Genomic DNA, 21,244 nt, shown 5'->3' with positions numbered 1-21,244 from the left:
TCCTGCCCTCTCCTTTGTTCCAATGTATTTTCCCTAATTCATTCTTTATCTCTCTATAAAACCATTTTTCTCCATATTGGTATTTTCTAATACCTAAGTGTGCCCCATCTTTAAGAACCTTCTCTGGGACCTCAAGCAAACAACCTCTGTCTCAAGTCCATTTCCCAGTGGAACATCTAGAAAAAAGGCTGCCTGGTCTGTTTGACTCTGGATCCAAACTTTTCATTCAGTCCTTAAACTTTTATAATCTAGGTTGTCGCCTCATTCTCAATTGAAATTTTTCTAGCCTAAATGCACAGATCATCTGTTAATGGTCAAATCCAATAATCATGTCACAGATTTCATCTTCTCCCACACTCTGGTGGGTTTCCCACTTCTGTCCATCTACTCTTCCTAGAGACTCTCTGGTTTTTGCTGATCCTATTCACTTCTGATTCTGCTCCTGCCTGGCTGAATCATTCAAAAACTTCTGATGATCAGCTAGATCAATTACATCATGTCCTCTAAATATGCATCCCAGACTTCACCTCCTCCTCCTCCTCCTTCTCTTTCTCCTTCCTCTTTCCTCTTCTTCCTTCATCTTCTTCTTCTTCTTCTTCCTTCTTCTTTCTCTTTTTTCTTCTCTCTCTCTCTCTCTCTCTCTCTCTCTCTCTCTCTCTCTCTCTCTCTCTCTCTCTCTCTCTCTCCCCTCCCTCCCCAAGTCTCTCATTTCATCATGTTTTTGGATTGAATTATCACCTCTTGGCACATGACTCCCGGATGTGTATTTCCAGCCCCAAGCTCTCCTGAGCTTAAGACCTCACAAACTCCCTCTTGAGATATTTCAAATTACAATTCTCCTTAGAAAACTCAAAAATCTACCAAATGACATCCAATGGGGACAGATATTTCACTAGTTTAAGATGAGAATGATATGGATCATTAGTTTCTTCTGAAAATACCCATGGGTTGGAGTGCACTATGGGACCAATGTAAGTGAGAATTATTGGAACAGTCAATACACTTTATTCAACTGCAAACTACATTTAAAAGAGCCCAGATTCCATGACTAGAGAGGTGTGTGATAGTCCCACTCTTTCCTGCCTTCCTTGGATTTGAACTCAGGTCATCCTGAATTGATTCCATGGTTGGTGCACCACTCACTTCCCTTTCCCTTATTGAACAAGGAAAGAGAAGAAAAATCCTCATAATAACTAAGTATAGATAGCAAAATAAACCCCAGAAGCCATTCCGCAAGTATGTCTCCTTCTGTCTTCTGTCTGTCAATGGGTCCTCTGACATCATGGCAGCATCCCAAGCCATGTAACAGACTCCAAAGTCTTTGAGGATCATCAGTCAGTTGCTCAATCAGCATTTTTGAAGTCCCTATTGTTAGCTAAGCACTGTCGAAGAGAAAGCCCAAAGCAGCCACTGCCCTTGAGGAGCTCCCACTCCAGTGGGACAGAAAACATGCAGACAATTCTGTGCCACAACATACAATTGAGATACCTTGGGGAGGAGCAACAGAGGCGCTACTCCAAAACTTTAAAGAAGATGAGGAAAGACTTCCTGGAGAAGGTGTCACTTCATCTAGGACATGGATAAAGGCAGAAGAGCCAAGAGACAGGAGGAAGGAGAGAATGTCAAGAGATATGAGGAAGAGCCAAAAGGAAATCCTAGAATTGATTGGGGGGAGGGTTGTCTTCTGTGTCACTAGATAGTGGGAGACATGGGAAGAGTAGAATGGGAGATGGGAAAAGACTGGAAACTTTGTGTATGGGTTTGTGTTTCTGTATGTGGGAGTAGGGGGAGCAGCAAGAAAGGCCAGGTCCATGATGAAAGTCCAACAGAGGATTCCATATTTGACCTGTAGATGATGAGGAAACACTAAGTTTATTGAGGCTGAGAAAGACATGGTCAGTCACAATTTGACTTGAAAAAGATCCGTTTGAGCAGCACTACTTGGAGGAACAAAAACCTCTACTTCCCTCCAAGAGTTTGCCCTTTAATTCACTCTTCATCTCTCTATAAAATCCTTTCTCTCTCTTCCCCTCCTTATATATTGGGTCCCATAAATATGCCTTCAAACAGACCCATGCTAACTTACACAGTTGCCTTTGAAGAAACTATTAAACCTGATCTCCACCTATCTTCCCCACTTCAGTGGACATTGCTCCCCATTATGAAATCTGCAAAACAAACCAGCCTTCTCTCTCCTTTTCACAATCTTTTATCTCCTCTCTAACTGAATTTAAACTAGTCTCCCTCCTCACATTTGCCTCACACAAGCCTTTTCCTTCAAAACTCAATCCAAGGTCCATTTCTATATGAAGCCTTGCTTTCCTGAGCCCACAACTACTACTTCACTCTCTTGTATTCGATTCCCTCCAATTTTGTCTCTTTGTGCTTTCATCCACAGCCTAGCATAGGATGAGGAACCAGTCTCAAAGTCAGTTGTTTGGATCAATGTCAAATCTCCTTGCCTTGGTGTCTCCCTGGGATGATAAATATCAGAGAGGCTACCAAATGGAGCCTCAATAGACAAAGGTTCCTCATCTGGGGGTACTCTGTGTCACTGAAATCTCAGATAAGGTTGAGGATGCGCCTAGTCCTCCTTCATTTAGGGTTTTAATATATAAAGGAGTTTATATAGAAATGCATATATATATTTATCTATCTATGCCTCTTTATACAAATCTGCAGCTACATAAAAATAGGGATATATTAACAAGCATTAACAAAATATATTTGTGGCATATTTCTAACTAAATAGGTGTGTGGTAATATATAATTATACATATACATTCTAATATATGTGTGTGTGTGTGTGTGTGTGTGTGTGTGTGTGTGTGTGTGTATGTGTGTGTGTGTGTAAATATATTTCTGCCCCCCAGACGCTAGCACAGGTCAGGTGCAAACAATTCTTGTATGCTTTCCTTGAGAAGTCACTGAAAACCAAATCTTTCACAAAACCTATAGAGTTAACAAAAAGTAGCCCACTGGTCTGTATAATGAGTCACTTAGTCTCTGGCGCACATATGTGCCTGTGGTTTCTAGCTTCTCATTAGCTGGAGGACCAGAAACCTGCAACAATGTTCCCTAGCAACACTCTTCCTTCATCCTTGTCAGGGGGGTTCAGAGACTGTGGGGTTGGGGTGAAGACTCATGGAACTGCATCGTCTCTCCCAGACCCGCTCTCCCCCCCCCACCCCATCTATCCAAACAAAGAAGCAAACCATGATTCTCATAGACTTTTCTCCTAGAATTCTGCCATTTTCTCTACTTACAAGAACAAGCCTGGTCTTCAGAAGCCTCCTCCTGCAGCTCTCTCTCATGTCATACCCATGAAACCTATCAATTAGGACAAAATTCCTCATATATTTCGAACTTCTACATATGATTTCAGGGATGTACTTGGGATTTGTGAGGTCGGAGAAGAGGTAGGAGAAAAGAAGCAGATCTTGAGACTGAAAGGCCTTGCCTCATATACACAAGGGACTAGACAAGAGGTCTTAATCTATGTATCCTGTAGGTATTGAAGGTATTATATAATATAAGGGGATATAAATATGAATGGAAAAACTTTACATATTTATTTTCCCAAACTTCAAATTAAAATATAATGTTTCTTCTAATGATTTAAATGTATTCTTCTGGCATGGGGGCTCTAAGATATCTAAGGGGTAAAGAAAAAATAAACAGCTAAGAAATCTCAGATAATACTAAGACTGGATAAGACAATGCTGAAACAAGGAAGAATCCCTGCCCTCAAAGAGCTTCTAACCAAATGGAGAAAATGGACAGAAGCCATTTATACAAATAACTGTGATACAAGGGGTTGGGAGAATAGGTTCAGTGAAAAAAAAGTTCCAGGTGAAGGACTCTGAGAAATCTGAGGAGGGACACATGACTTTCAGAGTCATCAGTAAGCTGGTCCAACAACATCTATGAAGCTATTCTTGCAAGATAAACATTTCCCTTAAGTGGGAAATACAGGAGAGTCACCACACAGTAGAGCCAAAGAAAGTCCAAAAGACGCCTGCCTTGAGGAGCTCCCACTCGAGTGAGGGAAATAAGTTGTTAATAATTCTATGTAAGTAACATACACATGAGATAACTTGGGGAAGACCAACAGAGGGAAGACTGTAAATCCAGAGTCATTAAGAGAGATGAGGAAAGGCTTCCTGGAAAAGGTGGAATCTTAGTTGAGAATTGGAGGAAGGTAGAGAAGTTAAGAGGCAGAGGAGGAAGGAGAGAGTTCTAGGACACCTAGGGGTCAGCCAAATGGAAATCTGGAATTGAGAGGTTGGGTGTCTTCTGGAGGAACAAGTTCTGTGGTAGGAGATGTGAGAGGAGTGGGGTGGGAGGTGGGAGAAAATGAAAAACTGTGTGTTTGTGGAGGAGGATGGGGAAGAAACAAGGAAGACCAACCAGGTCATGAACAGTGATGAAAGTCCAACAGAGGATTCCATATTTGACCTTTAGATGATGAGAAAACACTAATGTTTCTGAGCCTGGGAATGGCATGGTCAGTCACAATTTGACTTAAAGAAGATTCATTTGAGTAGCACTACTTGGGGGAACAAAAGCCTCTTCTTCCCTCCAACAGATTGTCCTTTAATCCACTCTTTAGCTCTCTAGAAAACCCTTTCTCTCCTTCCCCTCCTTATATATTGGCTCCTGCAAATATGCCTTCAAACATAACCAAGTGGCCCATTTTTACAAACCTTCACCAGTCCCTCAAGTTAATATCCGCTATCTCAACTTCATTGCCCAATGGAACATTAGATGGAGAGAAAAAGAAAGTTCAGAAGCTTGGGTTCACAGATAATAAGGACATAGCTTTAGAGTGAGAGGAAACTTGGAGGATGACCCCAGTGGAACATCTAGAAAAAGAGATATCCTGCTCTATTTTACTCTATATCTAATCTTCTCATTTCTTCCTTAAGCTTCTGTAATCCAGTTTTTAACTTCATCCCTCATTTGAAACTCTTCTATCCTAAAAATACCAATTATCTTTAATTAACCAAACCAAGAGTTTTATGTCAGATCTGATTCTTCTTCCCCTCACTGATGGACTTCACCCTTCTGACCACCCTCTCATTCTGGAGTTTCTCTCTAGGTTGTATTGATCCAGGTCTGTACTGATTCTCTTTCCTGCCTGGCTGACCCTTTCCCAAACTTCAACTATATCATCTCCTCTGAATAGGAATGTTCCCTAGACTTCACTTCTCTTTCCATTTTGTCACCTTCTTCCTCTTTCTTCTTCTCCATCTTCTTCACCTCCTCTTTCTTCTTTTATTTCTTCACTTTTTCTGTCTCTCATTCCCTTTCCTTCACTTCTTGTTACAATTCACTGTCTATAACTGTCTCTTTCTCTAAACTTTCTCACTATGACTTTGTGTCTGTCTCTCTGTCTCTGTCTGTCTCTATGTCTGTCTCTGTGTCTGTGTCTGTCTGTGTCTGTCTCTCTGTCTCTCTTTCTATCAATCTATCTCTCTCACTCTTACCAAGTTTTTGGATCACATTTTCACCTCTTAGCAGATGACTCCCAGATATGTATTCCCAGTTCCAGGATCTCCTGATGTTCAGGCCCATCTCACTAGCTTCCTCTTTACATCGTTCAAGTAACAAAGATCCCAGAGAAATCTCAAAAACTACCAATGGACAGCCATTAGGGCCATGCTATTCTACTCATTGGGAAAAATCAATTTTACAATTTTAAGAGGAGAGAGACATAGATCAAGAGTTTTTCTGAACAGATCTGGGTGATCTAGTGTACCGTGGGTCCAATATAGATGAGTATTGTGGTGGCAGTCAATAGACATCAATCAATCCCAAGGTGCATTAGTGAATACAGAGTTGGGATATAGTCCCACTATTCTCTGCCTTTCTCAAAACTTATCTTGAGCACTATGTTCAGTTCTGGGCATCATGATTGACTAAGGACATTGAAAACATAGAAGTGTCCAGGAAAGAGCAAACAGGGGGATGAAGGGTCAGTTGTTTATGTCACATTTGACCAAACTGAAGGAGCTTAGAGTGAGGGATCGTGACAGGGAACTTGAGAGTAATCTTGTAGAAAACCTATGGATGTCTCAGAGAAAAAGGATATGATCTGGTCTGTTTTACCCCAGAAGAAAGAACCAGGAGGATGGAGGGGAAGCTGGAAAGAAGAGGCTCAGCAAGGCTCATTAAAAACTCCCAGGTTCCTTCCAAAGAAAGTTGTCCAGAAAATGACAAAGGAGAATTGTCTGCCAAAGAGGAAGGGAAGGCGAAGAGGTGAAGAGGCAAACCTGAAAGGGTTTCTTGTAGAGATTCAAAGATCACATTATTCATGTTCTACTAGATTCCTTTAGGATAAGAAGTGCACTAGTGACTTTCCTGCTAGGACATTCAAAGAAGAACTCTAATGTTCTCTTACCACTAACTCCACCTTCCACAAACTGCCCTGTTTCTTTACAAAGCACAATCCATAATTCCCATATTTTACTTTCATAAGCACAGTTCTCCTCAACATCTCTCAATGCACATGTCCAATCATTCTCTATCTAAAGGTCATTCATCTCTCCATCATATCTCTTCCACCTGACCCCTGCTCTCTCCTCACACAACCTTCAACTTTTTTCCCACTCCACTCTCACTTAGATAAGAGCAGTGGCCTCCTATTCAGGGCCCTAGAATCAGTCTTTTCCCATTCAGTCCATTCTCAACTCAGCAGCTACCAAAGGGATTTTCGTAATTTCAGATCCCATCTTGTCACTGTCTTATGTAGTGATGTGCAGTGGCTCCCTATGGCCTCTAGGATCATGTACAAACTTTTCCGGTTGACTTTGAAGATCCTATACAACCTGGTCTCTCCCTACCTTCCCCACCTCAGTGGACAATACTCTCCAACTTGAAATGAGCAATGCAAATTAATCTTCTGCTCCCCACAAAGAATCTCACCTCCTGTGTCCTTGAATTTAGATAGATCTCCCTCCTCACCTTTGCCTCATTCAATTCATTTTTATCTTCAACACTTAACTCAAACATCAAATCTACATGAACCCTGAATTCCTAATGATGGCTTTTGCTATATCCATTATATTTGACACCCTTGAAATTTTTTTCTTTTAATGCTTTTATCCACAACATAAGAGTGAATGGGGAACCAGGTTCCAAGCCAGTGTGGGTCACTGTCCAAACATCTCTTTATTATGAAGAATACTAGAAAAGGTGCCCAATGCTGCCTCGTTAGGGAAAGGGTCCTCACCTGGAGGATCTCTATATAAGTGAAATTACAGGAAGAGTTGAGGATGTGGCTATTCTCTTGTCACTTAGGTTTTTGAAATATAAAGGAATTTATATATGTAGATATATATATATATACATATATTTCTCTGCATATGTGTTTTGTATATCTTTATCTAGACTAAAAATATTGGAATGCAAAAAACTTAGATATAGACATAAGTATTTATTTGTAATATATAGACACATATATGCATATATATGTGATGGATGGATGGATGGATAGATATTTGCAAACATATGTATATCCCCAAAGCCTAACACAGGTCAGGAAACCTAACATCTTGCCTCAATTCTTTCTTGCTTTCCTTGAGAAGCCAGAGAAAACCAAATCTATCACAAAATCTATAGAGTTAACAAAAGATTGCCTGCTGGTCTATATAATGAGTCAATTAGACAGTCTCAGACAAAGGTATGTGCCCACCATACCTGACCTCTCATTGGCTGGAGGTTCTGAAAACCAGCATTAATGTTCCCTAGCAACACTCTTCCTCTTTGTCAGAGGAGATCAGAGATTGTGGGGGTGGAGGGGAGAATCATGGTCCTGCATTGTCTCTCCCAGACCCATGTTAAATGACAGTGATTTCTTGATTGAAATTTAATTTGAATTAGCAGTAGATTATTAATAAAAATCCTCTTCCCCAAAATCTCTTTAATACTTATTTTAAGGGGAACTGAATGCTCATTGTAACTAGAAGGTGACCCCAGTTTTAGGGTGTTTATATTTTATTATTTGTTTATTTTTGCCACATTCATTTCTATTCCCTGTCCACTTTTCCTTTCAATGTGTTGATCAATAAAAAATGAAAATAAAAGATAATTTCTCAAGATATACAAATCCTAATATTGGCTCTTTCTAGGGAATGTCTCCTTAGGTCTCCTGTTTCATCCTCAGGTCCTCTGGCATCATGGCAGTTTCAAAGCCATGGAGCAGAGTCCAGAGTCTTTCAGAGTCATCAGTCAGATGATCAAAAAAGATTTATGAAGGCTATTATTATAAGGTAAGCACTAAGTGGGAAATGTTGGGGATACAAAGAAAGCCCAAAGCAGCCCTGCCCTTGAGGAGCTCCCAGTCTAGTGAGGGAGAAAACAGGCCACCAATTTGGTACCAGCAATAGACACAAGAGGTAACTTGGAGAGGATCGACAGATTTGCTAAAATTCCCAGTTCAATTTATTATGGGGTTGATTTTCTACATTTGTCATAGACAAAATGTTAATAATGAAAATTAAAATGTGATAGGCACCCATTTTTTCACTCAGGACCTAGTCTCTTCCTTCATTAAGAGGTAGAAGGCATAACTCACAACTTCCTCCTCAGGATTTCTTTGCATATAAAAAGTCATTGGCATCATTCCCTGCTCAATATTTCTTTTTGTTTTGTTTTGGTTTTTTAGGTTTTTGCAAGGCAAATGGGATTAAGTGGTTTGCCCAAGGCCACACAGCTAGGTGCTTATTAAGTCTCTGAGACTGGATTTGAACCCAGGTACTCCTGCCTCCAGGGCCGGTGCTTTATCCACTGTGCCACCTAGCTGCCCCCTCAATATTTCTCTCCCAAATATCTTATAGGCAGGCAGCCTTGCTCCTTCTCAAGGCTTTTTCTTCATCATCTGCCCTCTCCTTTGTTTCAACATATTGTCCCCTAATTCCCTCTTTAACACTCTGTAAAACCCTTTCTCTCAATCCTTGTTCCAAACTCTGCCATCTTAAAGCCACCAATTAACTATTAATTGACAAATCCAATAGTCATGGCTCAGGTCTTAATCTTCTTCCCCTCACTTAGGGTCTTCAACTTTCTGACCCTCCTCTCCTCCTGAAGACTCTCTCTGGCCTTTGCTGATCCTATCTCTCCTGGTTCTGCTCCTGCTTGACTGGGAATCTGTCAAAAACTTTTAATGAGCAGCTAAATATCAGTCCTCTAAATATCAGTAGTCCCCAGGCTTCTCTTCTTCCTTCCTTCCTTCCTTCTTCTTCCTTCTTCGTGCCTCCTTCTTCCTGCCTCTTCTTCCTTCCATCTTCTTTCTGTCTCTCTCTTTGTCTTTCTGTCTGTGTCTGTGTGTGTGTGTGTCTGTCTGTCTCTGTGACACACACACACACACACACACACCCCTTTACGGTACCTGTCTCCAGTATTTTCTTATTCAGTCCATCCTCAATTCAGCAGCTTCCTAAGGGTTTTCATAAACTCAAATCTCATCCAGTCACTGTCTTACTTACTGATGTGCAGTGGCTCCCTATGACCTCTAGCATCAAGCACAAACCTCCAGGTGGCTTTGAAGATCCCATAAAACCTGTTCTCCACCTCTCTTCCCCACCTCAGGGGACATTGCTCCTAGTCTTGAAATCTGCAATACAAACCAGCCTTCTCTCTACTTCCCACAAAAAAGCTTTCACCTCCTGCCTCCCTTAATTTATACTGGTCTCCCTCCTCAAGTTTGCCTCACAAAACCCTTCTTTTCCTCCAACACTCAATCCCAGCACCATTTGTACATGGAGGCTTCCTTTCCTGATTCCACACCTACTACTTAGATCTCTTGTAGTTGATTCCCTTGAATTTTGTCTCTTTATGTTTTTATCCACAACCTAGGAATGGATGAGGATCCACTCCCAAAGACACTTTTGGACAGTATCAAGGCCCCTTACCTTGGGACAGTCCCTGCAGCTCTGCATTGCCTTGTAATGATAAATATCAGAGTGGGTACCAGATGAAACCTCAGTAGACAAAGGTTCCTCACCTGGGAGTACTCTGTATCAGTGAAATCCCAGGGTAAGTTGAGGATGAGCCTAGTCCTTTTTCATTTAGGGGTTAAATATGTAAAGGAGTTTATATAGAAATACCTATATGTTTATGTATCAATCTGTCTCTCCATTTACATATACAAATCTGCAGCTACATAAAAATCGGCAAATATAAACAAAGAGAAATAAAATATATTTCTGGCATATGTGTAATTAAATATACATGTGGTAATATTTGTGGTATCTTTAATTATACATATAGATGCTAACATATACGTAAATTTGTTTGTGTCCCCAGAGCCTGGCACAGGTCAGGAAACCTAACAGGTCCTACCAATTCTTGCTTGCTTTCCTTGAGAAGCCATTGAAAAAACCAAATCTTTTACAAAACCTATAGAGTTAACAAAAAGCAGCCCTTTCTCCCCTGGTCTGTCTAATGAGTCACTTAGTCTCTGGTGCACATATCTGCCTGCTGTTTCTGGGTTCTCATGGCTGGAAGTTCTGAAAACCTGCATCAATATTCCTTAGCAACACTTTTCCTCCATCCATGTGGGGGGGGGGGGTTCAGAGACTGTGGGGGGTGGGGTGAAGACTCATGGAGCTACACTGTCTCTTCCAAACCCTCTCTCTCCCTTACCCCATCTATCAAAACAAAGAAGCAAACAATGATTCTCATAGAATTTTCTCCTAGAGTTCTGCCATTTTCTCACCTTACAAGAAAAAGTCTGGTCTTTCAGAAGCCTTCTCCTGCAGCACTCTCCCATGTCATACCCATGAAATCTATCAATTAGGTCAAAATTCCTCATAAATTTTACCCCTCTACATATGATTTCAGGGACATATTTGGGATTTATGAGGTTACAGAATAGGTAAAAAAAATCAGGTCTTAATACTGAAAGACCTTGCCTCATATATGCAAGGGATGTGACAAGAGGTCTTGACCAATGTATGCTGGAGAGATTCAAGGGGTTACGTACTATAAGGAGGTATAAATATGAATGGGAAAAACTTTTCATATTTATTTTCCCAAACATCAAACAAAAATCTAAGCTTTCTTTTAATGATTTAAACGTATTCTTTTGGCATGGGGTTCCAAGGCTTTCCTAGATGTCTAAGGAGTATAGAAAAAAATAAACAGTTAAGAAATCTCAGATTACACTAAGACTGGATGAGACAATGTTGAAACAAAGAAGAATCCCTGCCCTCAAAGCGCTTATCAATTGGGGAAAATGCACAGAAGCCATTTATACAAATAACTGTGATACAAGGGGTTGGAGAATAGGTTCAGTGAACAAAAAAAAAAGGTCCAGGTGAAAGACTCTGAGAAATCTGAGGGACACATGTCTTTTCCAGGCTTCAAAGCAAAAAGAAGAAATGGAACCATAGTGGGGAGTGCAGAAGACAAAACCCAGGCAGTAGAGTCCATTTGAGTGGAAGTCTTAACATATTGAGGGTATTGCTCCTCCATTTTCTGTTATACTCTCATCCAGTCCAGAGCTCAGTACACAGTAGACACTTCATAAATGCTCACTCTATGAGTCATTCACTTAACAAGCATTAATTAAGGGCCTACTATGAATCAGAGACTGCTGAGGACAAAATAAAGGCCAAAGGCCATTTACTTCTCTCAAGGAGCTCCCAGTCTAATTAGAAAGAGATCAACCAGTCAAGTCAGTGCAAACAAGATAGAAACAGGAGAAATGGGAGAGAATCTCAAAGGGAAGACCATGAGGATTTGGTAAATTTCAAATGATTTATTGATTGAAATTGAGATTAGCAGTAGGTCATTTTTAATATACCCTTCCCCAATAGCCACTGGAATAATGGTTTTCAGGATACCTGATCTCTAAATTCTGCCAGATAAAAAGTAATGAAGGTATTATTCAATCCTATTTTGTGGAAGAGAGAGGACACTAGTTTATTTTTTGCATTATTCATTTATTTTCAATATATTTTTATAAGTTCCCTTGCATATCTCCTTTCCCCTTATTTAGGTTTTTTGGCAAGACAATATGGTTGAATGACTAGCCAAAGGTCATACAGATATTTCATTATTAAGTGTCTGAGGCCAGATTTGAATTCAAGTCATCCTGACTCCAGGGTTAGTGCACTACCCACTTCCTTTCCCCTTGTTGAACAAGGAAAGGGAAGAAAAATCCACATAATAAGCATGTCTCCTTCTGCCTCCTGCTGGTCCATGGGTCCTCTGACATCATGGCAGCTTCCCAGGACATGGAGCAGAGTCTAAAGTCTTTTAGGGTCATCAGTCAATTGATCAGTCAACATTCTGAAGTTCCTACTGTTGGCCAAGGACTAAGCATTGTGTTGAAGCTACAGAGAAAGCCCAAAGCAGCCCCAGACCCTGAGGAGCTCCCACTCTGGTGGGATAGAAAACATGCAGGCAATTCTATGCCAGCAACAAACACATGAGATAACTTGGAAAGGATCAACAGAGGGAAGGCAGTTGCTCCAAAACCTTAAAGAAGATGAGGAAAGGCTTCCTGGAGGAGGTGGCGTGTTTGGTGGGACATGGAGGAAGCCTGAAGACTGGAGAGGCAGAGAAGGAAGAGGAAAATGTTAGGAGATCTGGGAAACAGCAAGAGGGAAAGCCTAGAACTGAGAGGGGAGGTGTTTTCTGTGTCACTGGATAATAGGAGATATGGAGGAGAGGAATGGGAGATGGGAGAAGACTGGAAACTATGTGTGCTTGTGTTTGTGTGTGTTGGACTGGGGAGGGGGTGTATACGGGGAGCAGCCAGCAAGGCCAGGTCATGAAGAGTGATGAAAGTACAAGAGAGGATTCCCTAGTAGATACTGCAGAATATAAGGAAACAATAAAGTCTGTGAGCCTGGGAATGACATGGTCAGTCACAATTTGACTTTAAGAAGATCCCTTTGAGCAGCACTAAATCAGGAAACAAAAGCCTCTCATTCTGTCTCTTTTGTTCCAACAGATGTCCCCAATTCACTCTTCAGCTCTCTGGAAAACCCTTTCTCTCCCTTCCCCTCCTTATAATTTGGTTCCCAACAATATGCCTTCAAACATGCATAAGTTTCCCCCATTTTGAAGAACCTTTACCAGTATATCAAGTTACTATCCTCTATCTGTACTCCATTTTCATTTTGGAACATTAGATCCAAAGAAACAGAAAGCTCTCAAGTATGGGTAACCAGATAATGAGGACATAGATTTAGAGTTTACAGAAAACCCCAGTGTAACATCTACAGAAAGAGATTGTCTGCTCTGTTTAACTCTATTTCTAATTTTCTCATTTCAGTCTTAAGGTTTTGTAATGTCATTTGTAGCTTCATCCTTCAATTTGATCAACTCTATCCTAAAATCACCAATTATCTATTCATGAACAAACCAATAGTCTAATCTTAGGTCGCCATCTTCTTCCCCTCTCTTATGGACTTCACCCTTCTGGAGACTCTCTCTCTACCCTTGGCTGATGTTAGACTCTCCAAGTTCTGCTCTTACCTGGCTGACTATTCAAACTTCTGATGATCTACCAGTTCAACAAAATCATCTCCTCTAAATATGACTGTTTTCCAGGCTTCTCTTTTTCTTCTTCTTCTTCTTCTTCCTCTTCCTCTTTTTTTCTTTTTCATCATTGTCTTCTTCTACTCCATCTTGTCTTCCTTCTACATTTAGGTTTTAATATCTATCTCTCTTCCTCTCTCATCTTTCTTTTGCTCTCCATTTTTGTTGCAGTTTCACAGTTTGTCTGTGTGTCTCTCTCTCTCTCTCTCTCTCTCTCTCTCTCTCTCTCTCTCTCTCTCTCTCTCTCTCTCTCTCTCTCTCTCTCTCTCTCTCTCTCGATCTCTCTTGATCTCTCCCCCCTCCCTCTGTCCCTGTGTCCCTGTGTCCCTCTTCCCCCTTCCCTCTCCCTCCCCCCCTCATGCTTTAACAACTATTTGGATAGAATTTCCACCTCTTTGAGGATGACACCCAGATATGTATTTCTAGTTCCAGTCTGTCCTGATCTTCAGGCCCACCTCACCAGTTTCCTCTTTAGAGTTTCAATTAGCAAAGTCCCAGAGAAATCCAAAAATCAACTAAGTGACATCAATTAGGGACAAATTCTAATCTTCTCATTGTAAAAAATTGACTTTACAAGATTAAGTAAAGAGAGACATGGATCAATCATTTTTCTGAAATGATCTGGGAGTTCTAGTGTACCTTGGGTGCAACACAGATGACTATAGTGTTGGCAGTCAAAGATCTTATTCAATCCCATGATGCATTCATGTCTACAAAGGTGGGCCATAATCCCATTAAACTCTGCCATTCTCAAACCTTATCTTGAGCATTATATTCCATTCTGGGCAACATAAAAATACATAAGTTTCTAGGGAAGAGAAAAAAGGAGAATGAAGGGTCATCTGCACATGTCCTAAGTGACTCAACTGAAGGAGCTTGGGTCGTTAAGCCTAGAGTAAGGGAGTATAAGGGGAAATATGAGAGCAATGTTCAAGTACACATAGGGATGTCACAGAGAAAAAGGATAAGATCTGGCCTGTTTGACTCCAGAAGAAAGAAGCAACAGGATGGGATGGAAGCTAGAAAGAACTTCAAGAAGGCACAAGGTCAGAAAAGTGCCCAACTTCCTTCCAAGGAGAGCTGCCCAGAAAGTGACAAAGGGGAATGGGCTGCCACAGGGAGGGGAAGGTAAGGGTACACATCTGAAAAGACTACTTGTAGAGGATGAAAGATCACGTTATTTATGGTATGGTGCATTCCTTTAGGTTATGAAGTACAATAGATGACAATTTGACTGCAACTAACTTGAAAAGTATTTGCTGCTATGATTCTTTGCCACTTAGTCTACCCTGTTCCCAAAATTTCCCTATTTCTGTTGAAAACACAAACCATACTTTCCAGTCTCTCAATTTCATAATCTGATTATTCTCCTCAATCCTCTTATTCTCTCCCCATGTCCAATCAACTCCCAATGTGGGCAATCCATCTCTCCATATCTGCTCCATCTGACCCCTGCTTTCTCCTCACACAGCCAGCACCACACTTCTCATCCCAATCACATTTCACTTAGATAATGGTAGTAGCCTCCTATTGGGGTCCCTGCCTCCAGGCTTTTCTCAATCAATCATTTCTCAGCTCATCAGCTACCAAAGGAATGTTCATAAGATCACCTCAAATCTTGTCAATCTCTTACTTAGAGATGTTCAGAGGCTCCCTATGGCTTGTAGGATCAAGGATGAATTTCTCGTTGACTATGAAGATCCTATAAAACATGGTCTCCATCTATCTTCCCCACCTCAGAGAACATTGCTACCCATCTTGAAACTATGCAATATAAACTGGCCTTCTCACTGTTTCCCAAAAAACAATATTTTGCCTCTTGTCTCCTTGAATTTATCCTAGTCTCCCTCCACACCTTTGCTGCACTCAACCCTTATTCATCAACACTTAACCAAAGTATCACTTCTGCATGAAGCCTTCCCTTCTCAAACCCAGTTCTGCCAATGGTGGTCTTCCCTATCTCCATTGCATTTGACTTCCTTGAATTTTTTCAATTCATGGTTTTATCCACAACATAGGAGTGGATGGGAATCCAGGTTCAAAGCTGGTTCTGGTTACTGTCAAGTTCCCCTTACCCTAGAACAGGCCCTTCAGCCCTGTGCTTCAGACATCTCTCTGGGATGATAAATAGCAGAAAAGATGCCCCATGAAACCCCCCTTAGTGAAAGGGTCCTCAATTGGGAGTGTGCTGTATCAGTCAAATCACAGGGGGAAGATATGCCTATCTATCCCCTTGTCATTTAGGTTTTTGAAATATAAAAGAATTTATCTGTGCATAGATATTTGTGTGTATGTGTTTGTGTGTATATATCTAGAGCTGCATGTTAATATTGATATATGAAAGCAGATATAGATGTGAATATATGTGGAATATATAGACACATATGCATACAGAGGTATGTGGCTATGTTTATGCAAATATATGTGTATCAGCAGATCCTGGCACTGGTTAGGAAACCTAACAGCTTCCATCAATTCTTACTTGCTTTCCTTGAGAAGCCATGGAAAAACAAATCTATCACAAAACCTATAGAGTTAACAAAAAGCAACCCACTGGTCTAAATAATGAGTCACTTAGACAGTCTCAGACAAAGGCATCTGCCCACCAATCCTGACCTCTCATTGGTTGGACTTTCTGAAAGCCTGCATCAATGTTCCCTAGTAACACTCTTCCTCCATCTCAGAGGAAATCAGAGATTATGGGGGTGGAGTGGAGAATGATGGAGCTTCAATGTCTCTTCTCAGCCCATCCTAAATGTTGGGTAATTTATTGATGAAAATTTAATTGCAATTAGCAGCAATTAACAACCCCCTTAACCAAATTCTATAATAATACTTGATTTCTAGGGAACAAAACCCCTAAAGCTGTCATAATCAGGAATAATACCTCATTTGAACAAGGAGAGGAGCCCAGTTTTAGGGATTTTTGCATTTCTTTGATGTTTAATTATTTTCAATCCCTAACCACTTCTCCTTTCACTCTATTGAACAATAATAAAGAAAATAGAAGAGAATTCCTCAAGAGATACAAATCTACACATTGGATCCTTCCAGAGGATGTCTCCTTTGATCTCTTGATTCATCCTTGGATTCTCTGGCATCATGATAGCTTCAAAGTCTTGGAGCAGAGACCAAAGTCTTTTAGAGTCATCAGTCAGTTGGTCAAACAACATTTATGAAGCTATTATTGTAAGGCAAGCACTAAGTGGGAAATGCTGTAGATACAAAGAAAGCCCAAAGCAGCCCCTGCCCTTGAGGAGCTCCCAGTCTACTGAGGGAGAAAACATGCCACCAATTCTGTACCAACAATAAACACAAGATGTAACTTGGGGAGGACCAACAGATATGCTAAAATTTCCAATCCAATTTATTGTTGTGTTGATTTTCTTCATTTGTTATAGACAAAATGTTAATATTGCAAGTTAAAATTAAAAGGTGTGATAGGCACAATATGTTTTTCAGGGAGCTGATTTTTAACCAGTTATCTATATATAGAGATGGAGATAGAGGGAGAGAGAGAGAGAGAGAGAGAGAGAGAGAGAGAGAGAGAGAGAGAGAGAGAGAGATCTGCTCACCCAGTACTCTCTTTGTCCAAGCTGTCAACTCAGGACCTGGTGTCTTCCTTCATTAAGAAGTAGAAAGCACAGCTCACAACTTCCTCTTCAGGATTTCTTTGCATGTAAAAAGTCATTGCCATCATCCCCTACTCAATATCTTTCCCCAATATCTCATAGGCAGGCAGCCTTGCTCCTTACCAAGGTCGACCCTTTGTCTCCTGCCTTCTCCTTTGTTCCAACAGATGTTAATCTTCTGATTGGAAAAAAATCAATGTTACAAGTTGAAGTTGAGAGAGACATGGATCAATAGTTTTTCTGATAAGATCTGGGGGTTCTAGTGCACTGTGGCCCCAATACAGATGGATATAGTGGTGTATAGTATAGAGTATAGTCAATAGACCTTATTCAATACCATGATACATTCATATCTACAAAGGTGGGGCATAATCCCATTATGCTCTGCCTTTCTGAAAACTTATCTTGAGCATTATATTCAGCTCTGGGCATTATTAAAACATGGAAGTTTGCAGAGAAGAGCAAAAAGGAGAATGAAGGGTCATCTGCACATGTAATATGTAACACAAATGAAGGAGCTTTGGATGTTAAGCCTAGAGTAAGGAAGTTTAAGGCGAAATATGAGTTATCTTCAAGTATACATAGGGACATCACAGAGAAAAAGGATAAGATCTGGCCTGTTTGACTCCAGAAGAAAGAACCTGCAGGATTGGATGGAAGCTAGAAAGAACTTCAAGAAGGCTCAAGGTCAGAAAAGTGCCCAACTTCCTTCCAAGGAGAATTGCCCAGAAAGTGACAAAGGGGCATGGGCTGCCACAAGGAGGGGAAGGTAAGGGTACACATCTGAAAAGACTACTTGTAGAGGGTGAAAGATCACATTATTTACATTATGGTGCATTCCTTTAGGTTATGAAGAGCAATAGTTGACTATTTGCAGCTAACTTGAAAATTATTTGATGCTACCCTGTTCTCCAAGTTTCCCTGTTTCTGTTGAAAACACAAACCATACTTCCAGTCTCTCAGTTTCATAATCTGATTAATTCTCCTCAGTTCCTCTTATTCTCTCACTCCATGTGTCCAATCAATTCCCAATGTGGCCAATTCATCTCTCCACCATATCTCTTCCACCTGACCCCTGCTCTCTCCTCACACAGGCAGCACCATACTTCTCATCCCAATCACCTCTCACTTAGATAATAGCAGTGGTTCCTATTGGGGTCCCTGCATCCAGGCTTTTCTCAATCAATCATTTCCCAGCTTGGCAGCTACCAAAGGATTATTCATGAGATCACCTCAAATATTGTCAATCACTTACTTGGAGATGTTTAGTGGCTCCTTATGGCCTGTACAATCAAGTATAAATTTCTCCAGTTGACTATGAAGATCCTATAAAATATGGTCTACATCTATCTTCCCCACCTCAGAGAACGTTACACCCCCATCTGGAACTATTCAATACAAACTGGCCTTCTCATTGTTTTCCACAAACAATATTTTGCCTCTTGTCTCCTTGAATTTATCCTAGTCTCCCTCCACACCTTTGCTGCACTCAATCCTTTTTCATCAACACTTAACCCAAGTATCACTTCTACATGAAGCCTTCCCTTCCCAAATCCAGTTCTGCCACTGATCATCCTCCCTATCTCCATTGGATTTGACTTCCATGAATTTTTTCAATTCGTGGTTTTATCCACAACATAGGAGTGGATGGGAACCCAGGTTCAAAACTGGTTCTGTTACTGTCAAGTTCTCCTTGCACTAGAACAGGCCCTTTACCTCTGTGCTTCAGACATCTCTCTGGGATGATAAATAGCAGAAAATGTGCCCAATGAAACCCCCTTAGTGAAAGGGTCCTCATTTGGGAGTTTGCTGTATCAGTCAAATCACAGGGGGAGGATATGCCTATCTATCCCCTTGTCATTTAGGTTTTTGAACTATAAAAGAATTCATCTGTGCATAGATATTTGTGTGTATATGTGTTTGTGTATATATATATATATATATATATATAGAGAGAGAGAGAGAGAGAGCTGCATGTTAATATTGATATATGAAAGCAGATATAGAAATGAATATATATGTGGAATATACAGACACATATGCATATAGATGTATGTGGCTATATATATATATATATATATATATATATATGCAAATATATGTGTATCAGCAGATCCTGGCACTGGTTAGGAAACCTAACAGCTTCCATCAATTCTTACTTGCTTTCCTTGAGAAGTCATGGGAAAAACAAATCTATCACAAAACCTATAGAGTTAACATAAAACAACCCACTGGTCTGAATGAGTCACTTAGACAGTCTCAGACAAAGGTATCTGCCCACCAATCCTGGATTCGAATTGGCTGGAGATTCTAAAAACCTGCATCAATGTTCCCTAGCAACACTCTTTCTCCATCTCAGAGATTGTGGGGGTGGAGTGGAGAATCATGGAGTTTCAATGTCTTCTCAGTCCATCCTAAATATTGGGTAATTTACTGATTAAAATTTAATTGCAATTAGCAACAGATTATTAAAATCCCTTTACCCAAATTCTATTATAATACTTCTTTTTAGGTGATCTGAACCCTTAAAACTGTCATAATCAGTAATAGTCCCTCATTTTAACTAGTTTTAGGGGGTTTTGCATTTCTTTGCTTATTTAATTATTTTCAATCCCTGACCACTTCTCTTTTCACTCTATTGAGCAACAATAAAGAAAAGAAAAGATAATACCTCAAGAGATACAAATCTACACAATGGTTCCTTCCAGAGGATGTCTCCTTTGATCTCTTGATTCATCCTTGGATCCTCTGGCATCATGGTGGCTTCAAAGCCATGGAGTAGAGGTCAAAGTCTTTCAGAGTCTTCAGTAAGCTGGTCCATCAAGATCTATGAAGCTATTACTGTATTATAAGCATTTTCTTAAGTAGGAAAGGCTGGAAAGGCAAAGAAAGTCCAAAGGACACCTGCCTTGAGGAGCTCCTACTCGAGTGAGGGAGAGAAGTTGCAAATAATTCCATATAAGTAACAGACACATGAAATAACTTGGGGAAGACCAACAGAGGGAAGACTGTGTATCCAGAGTCATTAAGGGAGATGAATAAAGGCTTCCTGGAGAAAGTGGAATGTTAGCTGAGACTTGGAAGAAGGTAGAGAAGCCAAGAGGCAGAGGAGGAAGGAAAGAGTTCCAGGAGATCTGGGGGTCAGCCAGATGGAAATCTGGAATTGAGAGGTTGGGTGTCTTCTAGAGGAACAACAAGGTCTGTGTCACTGGTTGGTAGAAGATGTGGGAAGAGTAGTGTGGAAGATGTGAGAAGACTAGAAACTGTGTGTTTGTGTTTGTGGATGTGGAGGGGGATGGTGGAGCCAGCAACCAAGACCAACAGTGATGAAAGCCCAACAGAGGATTCTATATTTGACCTGTTAATGATGAGAAAATATTAAAGTTTATTGAGCCTGAGAATGACATAGTCACAATTTGACTTGAAGAAGATCCCTTTGAGTAGCACTACTTGGGGGAACAAAAGCCTCTTCTTCCCTCCAACAGATTGTTCCCTAATTCACTCTTTAGCTCTCTAGAAAACCTTGTCCCTCACTTCCTCTCCTTATATATTGGTTCTCACCAATATGCCTTCAAACATACCGAAGTATCCCCTTTTTTATGAACCTTCACCAGTCCCTCAAGTTAATATCTGCTATCTCAACTTCATTGCCCAATGGAACATTAGATGGAGAGAAAAAGAAAGTTCTTAAGCTTTGTTTCACAGATAATAAGGACATAGCTTTGGAGTGAGAGGAACCTTGGAGGATGACCCCAGTGGAACATCTAGAAAAAGAGATAATCTGTTTTATTTGACTCCATATCTAATCTTCTCATTTCATCCTTAAGTTCCAGTAATCCAATTTGTAATTTCATCCCTTATGTAAAACTCTTCTATCCTAAAGATGCCAATTATCTTTAATTAACCAGATCATGAGTTTCATGTCAGATCTGATTCTCCTTCCTCTCACTGATATACTTCATGCTGTTTCCCTTCCTCTCCTGGAAACTCTCTCTAGGTTGTGCTGATCCAGGTTTAGCCTGATTCTGTTCCTGCCTGGCTGACCCTTTCTCAGACTT

The sequence above is a fragment of the Macrotis lagotis genome, chromosome 8 (genome assembly GCF_037893015.1).
Source record: "Macrotis lagotis isolate mMagLag1 chromosome 8, bilby.v1.9.chrom.fasta, whole genome shotgun sequence".
NCBI classification, from domain to species: domain Eukaryota; kingdom Metazoa; phylum Chordata; class Mammalia; order Peramelemorphia; family Peramelidae; genus Macrotis; species Macrotis lagotis.
The sequence above is the reverse complement of the archived record's forward strand: the minus strand, read 5'-3'. Positions refer to the sequence as shown.